Below are 11,460 nucleotides of genomic sequence, written 5' to 3' on the forward strand. Positions count from 1 at the left end.
AATAATTAATTGGTAAATATTTTAATTATGTGAACCCGACATAAACCCGGTTTAACCGCAGAAGTTTGGAATTTAATGCAATGATTGACTTACGCCAAAACACGGTAAAGACTTTTTTCAAATTTTAATTAAATAAAAAAAAATTGCACTTTTCATCCCCAAGTTATATGATAATTGTAGAATTCGTTCCTGAATGTTGGTCATACTCACTTTTCGTCCCTAAATTATCATTGACGTTACACATTTCGTGCTTTCGTGTTCACTTTTCATTCCTGAGTTATTTAAAATTGTAGATTTTGTCATTAATGTTTTATTAGTAAATGGATGAAAAGTACAACGTTAATGATAACGTAAGGACGAAAAGGGAGTATGACAAATACTTAGGGGCGAATCTTACAATACCTTATAACTTAGGGACGAAAAGTATAATTTTTTTAAATAAATAAATAATTAATTAATTAATTCCCCAGCTTCCGAGAAATAGGAAAATGGAATAAAAATTCTTATATTCCTTAACAGTCAATTTTAAGCATTTCAATGATTCATCTGAACCAATGCACTATGCCCAGAAAAAATATTATTTAAAAAATAAAAAATAAAAAATTAACCGCCAATTAGAATAATTTATATTTAATCTGCTTTGACATTTAAACCCCAGTAGACAACTTCTGTTGACTCCAATCATTGTGAAATATAATACTCAAATTCTATGTAATATTATTGGATGACACTTATAGAAGATTATAAAATAAGGAACCAAATTATTTAAAATTACATTCTAAACCTCGATTGTCTAAAAATAATTACTCTTTGTCTTCTTTTTTTTTTTATTTAAAGAAAAAAATCTTCTCGTTTAGTGAGCTGCTGTTTACATTAAAAATTAAAACAAAATGGGAGTATCATTGTATATACTTAGGGATTGTGAATTAGGATCGGAGTTATTTGTTTATTTTTATTTTTTTTTAATACTATTGACGGTTGACCATGTTACATGTAGTATCTATCCATATACTTTCTCAACTTACTGAAGCCCAACAAAGTCAACATTGCCCCCACTAAGGCTCGAACCCATGACCTCCCACTTAGGAGAATCACTTCATGCCGCTTGACCACAAAGCCTTTGGACAGAGTTATTTTTAAGAATAGGAATAAGGATCAAATTAGACATCCAATTACACACCAAATTACAATTAGGCTATTGAACTCAAAAAATTACAATTCGGTCCCTGAACAATGTAAATTAATGCAATTTAACCTAAAATGACTTGTTTACCTATTAATATGTTGATGTGTCGGTAATTTAAAAATAATTTTTTAATGTTATTTTAATAATTTTTAATAAAATAATTATTTTCAATTAAAAAATAAATCAAACCATAGAGACGGAGGGGTTCGTCTTCGGCTCTGTCTAGCCATGGAGACGAAGGGACCCCTTTGTCTCCTGCCTCAAGCTGTTTTTTTTTTTTTTAAATAATTATAAGGGTCAAATAAGCACTTGAACTTTACTTAAGAAGTCAATTAGACCCCTAAAATTTTTAAAGTATCAATTAAACCCATCAACATGTATTTTGGTGCAAAAAAAAGTCTAAAAACCAGTTATTAACCTGTGATCACGTCAAATTTCTGGCATACTCCAGCGATCGTTCTGAAACGCCTTCTCCGGTGAAGAAGCAACCTCGATGGTCACTTCCTCATAGGAGAAGGCGACCCAGTGATGTTGCCTTCTCACTTCCTCACAAGAGATGGTCGCCTTCTCCGGTGATTCAGAACGGTCGCTGGTGACTTTTGTGCCGGAAATATCGCCTGAGTATGCCAAAAATTTGACTAGAACTCTAGTAACCTGTGATAACAGGTCACTAACCGGTTTTTGGACTTTTTTTTCACCAAAATACAATGTTGATGAGTTTAATTGCTACTTTAAAAAGTTTAGGGGCCTAATTAACTTCTTAGGTAAAGTTCGAGGGATTATTTGACCATTTTTCCTTATTAAAATAATATTTACAAAAATTATTTTTAAATTTGGTGACCGACAAATCAACATATTAACAGGTAAACAGGTCATTTTAAGTTAAATTGCATGAATTTGCATTGTTTAGGGACCAAATTATAGTTTTTTTTTTTTTAGTTCTGTGGCCTAATTACAGTTTGGTGTGTAGTTGGATGACATATTTGATCGTTATTCCTATATATAAGTGAACAATATTTTCAAATATAATAGAAAAAAAATACAAATCATTATTTTAAAATGAAGAGATTATTTTGACAATTTCTTATACTTTCTTCTTGGGTGTCGGATAATGAGAAAAATCCGTATATACTATTAAAGAGTATGAACTGGTAAATTTTCTTCTTATCTAATAGCATGTAAACAATATAAGATAATGTTAAATTACACTAGGAAGACCCTGTGTAACGACATGCACGACCCTGATGGCAACCCAAAACCCAATGTTGGAAGGGCCTTTAGTTTGTTTTTTTTTTAATTTTTTGATGAAGTAAAAAAAAATAATAATAATTCTTACATGAGCAAAGATTTAATCCCACAACCTTGTATAATATTAAATCCATTTAACCATTACAACCATTTGATATAACAATTCAATTAATAGATACATATAATAATAACATTGAATTAATTTATAATTAGACGGCATATAGGGGGTCCAAAGCTTCAATGAGCACTACCCAAGTTCAATTCAAGATTTTTTTTGAAATAATTTTTTTAAAAAGAACATATATATTGATAAAAATTCAAAATTATCATTCAACTATTTTCAATTAACTCATACAATCTTTTGAATTAAATAATGTAATACACACGCTAACTTTATATATTAAGACTAATTATTTTTAAATAATGTAATACACACACGCTAACTTTATATATTAAGACTAATTATTTTTACTGTTCCAACCCCATAAAATGATAGGACCGATCTTGTGCGATTGGTAAGAATCGAACTCGTAACGTTATGATAAAAAAGTTATACTCTACCCACTTGATCACAATAACCATCCCATACTTTTTGAATCAACAAATATGTTTATAATTTTATTAACTTAGAACAAACTTATACTAGACCATTTGTCAGAAAGTATTTGGAGATTATTGCGACTAGATGTCTCCAGAAGGGAGATCTAAAAGGTGAGAGTTTTTTTTTTTTTTTGGTCGTTTAACTTCCTTTTGCTTCAAATTACCACCAAAAAATAATAATAATAATAAAAATAAAAATGAAGAGACTATATTAGTCGGACCAAAATAACATAACTTTTATTTATCTTATTTTTCTATCATGTTAACTGTTAAGTATCAAAAACGTCAACTTAACTACTCTTACGGAGTACTTTTTTTTTTAAAGCACTCTTACGGAGTACTTATTTACATTTTTCTTTTATTATTTAAAATTTTGACACTTGATTTTTTTTTTTGAAAGCCAACTTGACATTTGATAATTAGCATATCATTGATGTAAATTTGTAAATATATAAATGGAAAAATTGTTGTTTTAGTCCATTAATTATACACATATTATAGACTCGGTCCATAAATTATTACCATACACAAATTTTTCATTTTAATTATGTGTAAAGTGACAGTTACCACCACTAACAAATTATGTTAATATTAATAATGTATTTTAAATTTCAATATTATTGAGAGACATCTTACTCATTTTATATTAAATAATTAATTAATCATTGACGAATTGAGGTTAGCACACCTTTTTTTTTCTTTTTCCATTGGAGTGTATCTAAAATTTCAAATTTGTGTTTGTTTCCAAATTTATTAAATATTACTGGTTGAAATATATATTACCGATTTAAGTACTTTGTTGTTTTCATGTCAAAAAGTTAGAATAAGTCTTCAATCTATGAACATTTTCAATTCATATGTCATTTCATTATTTTCTTTAAAATAATAAAAAATAGTGGTTCTACCACACTATAATTACGTTTTCAATTTTTCATTTGCGACAAGACTTGGACATCACAAAAAACAAGCATATTAGATTATTGACTGATATTTAAAAAATTGTTATGAAATAGTTTGCTCACATAAAGAAATATTAATATGAAAAATTGAGAATATACATATTATAATTCACAAACCGATGTTTGTTATTTGAGCATTCATTTTTGCTTAAATGCTCTTCAATAATATATGTAAGAAACAAAAATATTACAAATAAGACATACTGATCATATACAACACTACTATAGAAATATGAAGCCAAACATATAAATATCACATTTATTACTTAATTAGAAAGATAAATTTATTTTCTAACTAGTAAATCAACATTTAACTTTGAAACTAAAGATAAGTATATGAATATTTATAAATCTTAGAAAACTAACAATTCTTCATTACGAATGAAAACAATCTGATATATATGAAGATTTAGTTGAGGAAATTTGATAAAACTCTATAAAATAACTAATATGTCCTTCAAAAGTTTGAGAATTTGAAGTGCAATGTTAATTTTAGAATGTGTTAGTAATAGATTAAAACTGTCACTTTCCACATAATTAAAGGAGGAAACATGTATATAGTAATAAGGAATAAGGTTCAAATTGGCCACTGAACGTAAAAGTCCAATTAGGCCACTGAACAAAAAAAAAAGTGCAATTAGGCCACTAGACACTCCAAATGTATGCAATTTCACCTGATAGCAGGTTACCATCCATTTCATCAGATTAGTTGCTTACATGGACGGTGAGTTGGCAATTTAAAATTAATTGCATACATTTGGAGTGTTCAGTGACTTAATTGCACTTTTTTTTTTGGTTCAGTGGCCTAATTGGACTTTCATGTTACGTTCAGTGGTCAATTTGAACCTTATTCCATAGTAATAATTCATGAACTGAGTCTTTAATATAGGTATAATTAATGGACAGAAACCGTTATTTTCCCTATATAAATTATATTCACTAATACGTTATTAATTAATACAACCAATTAAATTGTAAATAATTAAAATCAATCCATTTACTCAAATTATTAAAAAGTAAGTATTACATGTCTTCTACCAGACAAATTAAACTCACAAGAATAATTGGCAAATAATATTGCATTGAGAACTAAAATGTCTATTTTTATTTTTCACAGTTGGGTGTAAATAAAATAGGCAAAAGAAAAAGAATTATATATATATATATATATATATATATATATATAAGGGATCACTTCTCCCAGGTAAAACGTGTGGATTAATCACAGCCTTTGATATTGTCAAAATCAAAAACTTAAGTGTGTATAGTAAGTTCAAAGCTTAAGTAAATTCAAAGTTTAAGGTGTGTAAGTTTATAGTTTAAGGTGCGTAAGTTTATAGCATTAGGTGCATAAGATCACAGCTTAAGGTGCATAAGTCTAAAATTTAAGGTGTGTAATTTTATAGCTTAAGGTGTGTAAGTTTATAGCTTAAGGTGCGTAAGTTTATAACTTAAGGTGCGTATCTTTAAAACTTAAGGTGCGTCATTTTTTAGTTTAAGGTGCATCCGTTTAACGCTTAATGTGTTTATGTTTAAAGCTTAAAGTGCATAAATTTGAAGCTTAAGGTGCGTCAATTCGAGACACTTGATCATTTACATCCATGTTGCTAGGAAGCGCATTTTTTAAAAATTTTCCATCAATTTGAGTCGTTTATTTAGATTAGGTCAACGTCTTAGATCTCATACCATTTTTATTTAGGATAAACTTTACACTTGAACCATTCCCTATATATAATATATATAATCGTTGTATTGCCAAAAAGCAAAAAATAAAAAATAAAATTGAATTTCTAGTCGGCGGAAATATAATAAATAAAATTGCACATGTATTGTTAATGCATGGCTGACTTAAGTACAGTTTAACTTCAAAGTTGATGCATACAATTGTACAAAGTTGATACCACGTCAGCATCAACCCAACCAAAAAAAAAATCCCGCAATTTAAGTTTCGCCGCTTTATATTTCACTTTCGTTACGCCCATTTTCCACATATAAAAAGTTAAAAAGAAATACTATATGCTGATAGAATGATGTGGAAAACACCAGGAAAGAAAAGGAGCCTCTATTCGATCTTAAGCTACATATAAGAATTACATTATGATGATGCCAGATTGAAGTAGAATATTGGGAAAATGACGGTTTTAGTTCATTAATTATTTTTAAATTGTAAATTCAGTTCATAAATTATTGTTCTACACAATTTTTTCCATTTAATTATGTTGAAAGTCGTTGTTTCAATCAATTACTTATAAATTTTATTAAATTTAAACATTTATTTTGATTTGTCAAATTATTAGAAGGTAAATTGGTCATTTTGTAAAAAATTTCTAAGTATTCAAAAAATGGAAGTTTTTAACATTGATGATTTCAAGTGAATATTGAGTTTGTTGTACAGTTGATTACACGAGAATATGAGATGAATTTTCCCTATTATTAAATACTTCGTAATAAATTTAGTTCTTAACTGTTTAATGCAGGCATACATAATTTTTAGATTTTTAATCATACTCCCGTTTTGATCTTCTCATAAAGAATAATTAGAAAGCATTTTTTTAAAGCAACAAATTTGTTTTATTTGTCTATAATTTAAAAATTAAAAATGCAATGTGACATAATTAAAATTGTAATGCGATAAAAATTCTATGAATTATGTTCCTGATAAATAATTTAATAGCTAATTTAGTTTATTTAAAAGAATTGAGGATGAATTGAATAATTTAAATTTTATGAAAAAAATTACTATAAAAATTGATTATATAATTTATTGGTGAAAAATAAATTGTTGATATAATTAGTATTAAGACTCAGTTGCTCGTATATAATAAAGATATGTAAGTGTAATATAGAAATTCATATTACATATTTTCTCAAAATGTGAAAAATAAAATATATAAAGAGACTAAGGAATTCGTTTTTATGAAATTAAAAGAACAAAAAAAAAAGGGTTGTTTTAGTCCATTAATTATGCCTAAATTGTAAAGTAAGGTATTTGATCTCATGTAATCAACATTACGGCAAATCCGACATTCACTTGAAATCCTCAATGTGAAAGCCTCTGTTTTTATACTTGGAAAAATTTTACAAAATGATCAATTTATCCTCTAATAATTTGACAAATCAAAATAAAATTTTAATGTTAACAAAATTTATAAGTAATGAATTGAAACGACCACTTTCAACATAATTAAAGGGAAAAAAATTGTAAAGAGCATTAATTTATGGATTGAGTGGATGGGTATACAATTTAGGCATAATTAATGGATTAAAATCATCGTCATTTTCTCTAGAATATATGTATCAGTATTTTGATTGCAGCTACCACCTATATGTGTGTGAGTGTGTGTGTGTGTGTATGTATGTATGTATGTATGTATTTGATCAAATGAGAACAAGTCCTTAGGGAGAAAACAAAACACCAACCCCAGCCTTATATCTAAAAAAATTGAACGGAAAAAACACGTTGACATTTTCATAATTATCACGAATTTTACTATGCAATCTAGAACCTTATACTATGCACTTCTTAGATTTTTTTAGGAATGCACATTTAGTTGTTACAAAGTGCACATTTAGTATTAACAAAGTGCACGTTTAATATTAAAAAATTGCACTTGCAAAAGTGCAAAAGTGCTTTACAGTTAGGATTTGAATTTTAGAGTTTATGACTGAGATTTTTCATTTTTATTTGGTTTAAGGGTTTACTTTTTACTAATTAGGATTTATCATTTATGATTTAGATTTAAAATTTAGTTTTCATTGCATTATTTTTTTAAAAGTTATATTGGAATGTACAATTAATTGTTACAAAGTGTATAGTATAGTGTTCTAAGTTCTAAGTTGCAAAGTGAAGTTGATAATAACTATGAAAGTGCCACCGCATTTTTTTTTTTTTTTTTGAATTTGATATGAATCATCCAATTTTTACAGATGTTGGATTAAGATAAATTCTTAGTTTTCTCATGGTTGTGTTCTAATGGGATCCTAAGCCCATATCTCTCTCTCTCTCTCTCATTAATATAATATGTAAATATGAAAGTTAATTAATACAAACAATTAAATTGATTATTTTTTTTTGAGAAGTTAAATTGATTATTTTTAACAATCAAAATAAATATTTTCAACTTGTAATCAAAGTAATAAATATGAGTATTGTTGTAAATAATTATGATAAAAAAAAATAAAAATCAAATTATGATTGAAAATAAAAATCATTTACTAACACTTTTTATATTAAAATAAATTAAGTCTTCTAAATGCAATTTTGATAACAATTGGTAAGTCAATAAAATTTATTTTGTTAATTAAAAAAGATATGATTATAATATATTTACTAATGATTTTGAAGAGTATTTAAAGAGTTATTCAACGAAGTTATAGTATAAAAATTCATAGATTTTTCTTGTGTATATATGCTCGAGATTTCACTTGTCATTATATTACTGTCATTTAGATAATGAAATCTTTGCATTTAAATTTTTAAAGTAGAGAAAACAATTTCTCAAACATAATAGATTAACTTGTAATAAAATGTACATTCTAATTGAAACAACATAGTTTTGGAGTAATAAATTAAAGTTTGTGCTACAAGAAATCATGTTTTATCCAAGCAAATAGAAGAAAATGCATTATTATGATAATTATAGTATATAACATTCATATTTTTTTTAAGCTAAGAGTTCAAAATATAATACATTTCACATTTTAAAATAGTTGAAAGAAACATATCAAATTAAGTAAATATGATTATATTTGAGAAAAGAGTTGAAAAAAAAAGAATAGAAAAATAAAAAACTAAAAAAATGTAATGAGTTTATTTTTTTTTAGTACTACTGACTCTGTTACAATGTAGTAATGTAATGAGTTTCTTTTGTGTACACTAATTTAATTGTTCTAATAATATTATAAAAATAAAAAACTCATTATTATTATTATTATTATTAATCATAATCATAATCATAATCATAATCATAATCATAATCATAACAACAACAACAACAACAACAAGGGAAAAGGGTCAAATATACCATAAAACTTTTGCTAAGAAGTCAATTAGACCCTTGAACTTTTGAAAGTTGCAATTAAATCCACAAACATTTTATTTTGGAGCAATTAAACCCACTGACTTATTGGTGACCTATGTGTGTGTGTATGTGTGTGTGCGCGCGCGCGCGCGTGTGTGTGTGTATATATATATATATATATATATATATATATATATATATATATATATATATATAGAGTCATGATCAGGTGCGGTCGTGCTCTCCCGTGCGGTTCACACCACTCAATGTTACGAAATACACCACTCAATGTTAAGAAACACACCACACAAATATGCACTGTGGTGTGTTTCTTAATATTGTGGTGTGTTTCATTGTGTTTCATTGTGGTGTGTTTCTTAACATTGAGTGGTGTATTTCGTAACATTGAGTGGTGTGTGACCGCACGGGAGAGCACGGCCGCACCTGAAATTATTTATATATATATATATATATATATATATATATATATATATATATATATATATATAGGAAGGGGTTCGGGTGAGATAGGAGCCCCAGGTGAGAAGTGAGATAGAATTTCAGCCGTAGATAAAAAAATAAAAAATTCATCACTTACGAACTTCAATAATGTGCACTGGATGAAGGGAAAATATGCACTGGAAGAAGGGAAAATGTGTACTAGAAGGCAAAATATGCACACTGAAGGCACAAAAATATGAAACAATTATTGAAAAAATTAAATTTAATATAGGATCATTATCACAAATCATAAACGACCATAAATAATAAACAAACAAACAATATTTAACTCAAATTAGTAATTAATGATCAAGATTAATTGATCTTTTAAAAAAAAGTTCGTTATCTACAATAAAAAAAAAAAGCTTTGGAAGGCACAACAATGTGCACTGTATAGCATAAAAATGTGCACTGGATGAAAGAACAATGTGCACTGTATGACACAACAATGTGCTTTGGCAGAAGGAACAATGTGCACTAGAAGAATGAACAATGTGCACTGTATGACATAACAATGTGCACTGGAAGAAGGAAAAATGTGCACTATATGGCATAACAATGTGCACTGGAAGAATGAACAATGTGCACTAGAAGAAGGGAAAGTATGCACTATATTGCATAAAAATGTGCACTGGAAAGCAAAAAAAAAGGGAAAGGTACAAATAGGCCATTGAACTATTTTGAAAATAGCAATTAAGCCATCGAACTCCAATAAACTCCAAATTCATCCATGAACCTGTAAAAAAGAGCAATTAGCCTTTTTAATAGGTTATCAACAGGTTTTTGCTGATTGGGATGCCACGCGAATTTTTTATTTTATATTTTTATTATAATTATTTTCCTACTAAGCATTAGACTCAAAAAAAAAAAAAAAAAAAAAAAAGGATTTGACCCTCAACTATAGCTTCTTTATTTAATTTTACGTTTTTTCTCTCTTTCGCGATTATTTGTGGTATTTGCGATATTTTTGAATAAGAAAATTATGAACATAAAGGTAATAAGGATGATGAAGAAATTTTCGAAAATATCGCAAATACCACAAACAATCGCGAAAGAAAGAAAAAAAAAACATAAAATTAAATAAAGAAGCTATAGTTGAGGGTCAAATCCTTAGGTTTTTTTTTTTTTTTTTTTTTGTCAAATGCTTAGTAGGAAAATAATTATAATAAAAATAAAAAATAAAAAATCCACTTGGCATCCCAATCAGCAAAAACCTGTTGGTAACCTGTTAAAAAGGTTAATTGCTCTTTTTTTTTACAGGTTAATGGATGAATTTGGAGCGTATTGGAGTTCGATGGCTTAATTGCTATCCCCCAAATAATTCAATGGCCTATTTTTTACCCTTCTTCAAAAAAAAATTTACACAAAATTACAATAATGCCACCGCATTTTTTTAAATCTCCAATTTGGACCCTTGATCTGGACTCAATCTACGGATACAATTTCATCCTATTTCTCATATAAGGCAATTGATATATATATATATATATCAATTGCCTTATATGAGAAATAGGATGAAATTGTATCCTTATATATGTTGAAGGATTAATAAGATGTGCTTTTGAAGTTCCTAGATTTTGAGTTCACATTTTTCTCTTTACTCCTTTATTCCATAAATTCTATTATTTTGCATACAATCTATCGGCAATTACCGTACAACTATCAAACAAAAACTGAGTTAATTAGAAGGCAAAATTATAACAAATTTTCATTAATTACGGTAGTAGTTGTGTGATCTTGTGCATCCCTCTTTTAACCTTGGCCTTCTACTCCTACTCCTCATCTATTACGGCTCAAAATATACAAACACATGAGTATTGTAGTAAGAGGAGTGTTATCCCCTAATTTGTTTTGTTGTTTATATATTGCATAGTTTACATAGAGTAAACTAAATACATACGGAGTAAATATAAAGAGTGGGCACATATATATATATAGAATTTTT

The sequence above is a fragment of the Ipomoea triloba genome, chromosome 7 (assembly GCF_003576645.1).
Source record: "Ipomoea triloba cultivar NCNSP0323 chromosome 7, ASM357664v1".
Lineage (NCBI taxonomy): Eukaryota > Viridiplantae > Streptophyta > Magnoliopsida > Solanales > Convolvulaceae > Ipomoea > Ipomoea triloba.